Consider the following 3,188-nt stretch of genomic DNA (forward strand, 5'->3'; position numbering starts at 1 on the left):
CCAAATCCATATTTATTTATTTTTTATAAACATTGGTCATTATTTAGTTTTTCTTTATCATGGTGTTTTGATTATGAAATGGATTCTAAATATTTGACTCTTTTTTATTTTTTCGATTTTAATTTCAAATTAAATCTAATTCCAAATTTCAATTTAATCTTAATTATATTTTTACTAACGATTCAAATTCTAATTGATTTTTAATATCCAAATAAATGTTAGAATTTGACATCAAAGTAATTTTAGCAAATTATAGATTAATTTGATTTTAATTGGTTTTATTTGGTTTTTTTTTATTTTTTAATTGATATTCAAATTAGTATTGGATTATTCCTAAAAATCCACATCCATTTTTTATAACCAAACTGATCCATTTAGCAATGGGGGGTGTCAAGCTAAAGCAAATGATGGAAATATTTCTTCTTTAAACTCAAAAAGAATAGTTATGTAAAGCCTAAAACAAATCAAGTGGTTGCTACTTTTCTTCCGGTGTGTGCTCGTTCGGGTAGTCTGAATGCTGGAAAGAGTGTGCATGGTTATGTTATCAAATCTGGTTTTAAAGAGGATGCATTTGCTGGTAATGCTCTAGTTAGTTTCTATGCAAAATATGGCTATATAGAAGAAGCATATCATGCGTTTTCTATGATATCTAGGAAAGATTTGATTTCATGGAGTTCTATTTTGGATGCCTATGGAGAGAAGAGGCATCATTCGAGATTCACCAGCCTGTTACAATATTAATTATAATCCATTTTTGTACTTCTCTTTTGAGAGTTGAAAAGGTGAAAGAAATACACGGATATTCAATTAGGACTGAATCTTTATTTAGTACTACTGCACCAACGGTGGGGAATGCAATACTTGATGCATATTCCAGATGTGGTAATATTGAGTATGCAAGTAAAATATTTCAGAATCTATCAGGGAAAAGAAATCTGCAAGTGTAATTACAAAAAAGGTGATTTGAAAAGAAGCTTGGCCTTCCAAAGCAATTGTCAACGGAAAAATAACAAAAAAAGCTTGGCCTTCCAAAGTATAAAAAGCAGCTGATTGGCAAAATTTCTTACTAACATGGTTGTCGACAATTTGATCATACAAAATTCTTTCAAGACACTCTCAAATGTTAAAGAGACAGGAGGCTGCAGCAAAACGCGAGAAAGCCATGGCATATGCTCTAGCTCATCAACGGCAGTGCAGAATCTAAATCCTCAAGTGGAAATACAACTGTACTGAATGAAATCACAGCTAAGGTTAGGCTATCTAGCTCACAAAATCCGGATCCATTACTCAAAGGAACAAGATCCCTTGGAAGGTTGTCAATTTCTCATGATTCAGACCTCTTGAAGGAAAGAAAATATCTGGAAGTGCACCAAGTACTCCTCAAAGGATAAATTCTAGTTCTGGTTCAAAAAACAGTCTCTGTTGGTTCAGCAACAGGTGCTTCCAACCTTTATGCTCACAAACCAAACTCAGCATGTCCTCCTGCAACATCAAACACAACGAGTCACTGCATAAATGTACCAAGTTTCGATGCATTGATGGCATGGGCAAAGAAGAAGCCTACCGTAAATGAGTGTCGGCATGATGTGAACTACAAGACGTGATTTTTGTGCTTCAAGTCCGTCTAAACAACCACGTTGAGACTGCATTTCGTGTATGGCGTACAAAATATGCTTTGGAATGTTGCGAAACGTAAGGCGATGCCCTGTTGCAATACAGTGGACCAATTAGATCATGAGCCCATACTAACAGTCAACATATGCTATGTGCATTGATTATAAACCTAAGGTCGCGGACAGTTGCAGAATGACAGAATTCTTACCTGCTGCAGACATGTGCTGGACTTCACATCCATAAACACCAAGCAAATCTCGAAAGGCCCTTTGCACCACAAGTGACCCCTCCAGCGCAGCCTAATTCCTTTGGAAATGAAGGAAAACTTTTCTCAAAACAACGACCCCTTTTCTACTCCTACGGAGTTGACAATGTTTCCAGGATCAACCTCCCAATTCCAACAACTCAATCGTCAATGGTGCAGCGGCAACCTGCAATAACAGCACGGCTCACAATGAGTACAACAAACAATTGCTTCGTAAAAAAGTGCATAATGCCGGAGGTTGTACACTTAGCTCCAAAACCCGTTCAGATGTTACAAAATAGTTGTGCACCATTGATTCTTGGCGACGTTGAGATTGAGATAACTGATAAATTGATTTCAGCATTGATCCCACCTGAAGCCAATGAAGAAAAAAGCTTAAACTAGAAATTCAAAAACCTCATAAAAAGCAAACCAGCAGCTTCCTGTTGAGAGCCTGTGTATTTCAAAGCGGACCGTTCAGTTGAGTGCAGAAGTGGTTCTTGGTACGGTTCAAAACACACATGAAGCCACGTGAAAACCAAAACTCCTCACATTGCAAATATTCACTACGGTAAATAAAATAATTACCAAGCCAGTAAGTCCAGAAATTTCCCAAAAAATAGGATTAAGACAAGAATCAAGAAGAAAGGTTACGGTAAGGGTACCTTTTCGAAATCTATCATCAAACAGGCTAAACTCCAATTCTGAGCATCCAAAAGCAATCCTGAAGCTTTCTCTTTTGGAACCTTGGAGCATCAATCTGAACCCTAATTTGCAAGGATAAAAAGAAAGGAGTGAGAGCAGAAAGGGAGATCGGATTCGAAAACGAGAGAGAGGCGGCCAAATTAAAACCCTAATCTTAAAAGAAGAAAACCAGCGCTTGAAGAGAGGAAGGGATAAGAAAGCATTACCTGAGCTCGCCGCCGCCGTCAAAGGTTAGCCGTCCTGTCCAATTTTTCTTTTGAGAACCATGGATTTTGACTTGTCGCGCTTTGTGCCTTGTTTGAGAGACGATGTTTGAGCGGGTTTTGTGGGAGGGACGAGAGCTTGAGAACACGCGATTGAAAGAGGGTTTGGTGTGATTGAAGTTGAGAGTGACGCGGTTGAGAGAGACTCGTTGGGAGAGTGAGTGGTTGAGTGAGGTTAGAGATTGAGAGATAAGTGTGAGTGAGTTTGAATGGTGGAGTGAGAGAGAGTGATACCGAGAGGGAGAGATATGTTGAGCCTCTGTTACGTTTTCTTTTTTTTCCTTTTCTTTTAATTCATTTCAAAATAGAATAAATAATAAATAATAAAAAAAAACATTCATTTTTCCTAGGATAGTATTTAA

At 37.5% G+C, this 3,188-nt stretch overlaps 1 long non-coding RNA gene across 1 annotated transcript; it reads right to left on the reverse strand.

Moving 5' to 3' along the window:
- Positions 1 to 1,140: 1,140 nt before the first annotated feature.
- On the reverse strand, positions 1,141 to 2,104 carry LOC127088296 (uncharacterized). Its single transcript, XR_007790168.1, has 3 exons — positions 1,823 to 2,104; positions 1,565 to 1,705; positions 1,141 to 1,482 (listed from the first exon to the last, which is right to left on the reverse strand). It is a non-coding gene; the product is annotated as an uncharacterized LOC127088296 (long non-coding RNA).
- Between the last annotated feature and the right edge of the window lie 1,084 nt (positions 2,105 to 3,188).

Source organism: Lathyrus oleraceus, chromosome 5 (genome assembly GCF_024323335.1).
Source record: "Lathyrus oleraceus cultivar Zhongwan6 chromosome 5, CAAS_Psat_ZW6_1.0, whole genome shotgun sequence".
Taxonomy (NCBI): domain Eukaryota; kingdom Viridiplantae; phylum Streptophyta; class Magnoliopsida; order Fabales; family Fabaceae; genus Lathyrus; species Lathyrus oleraceus.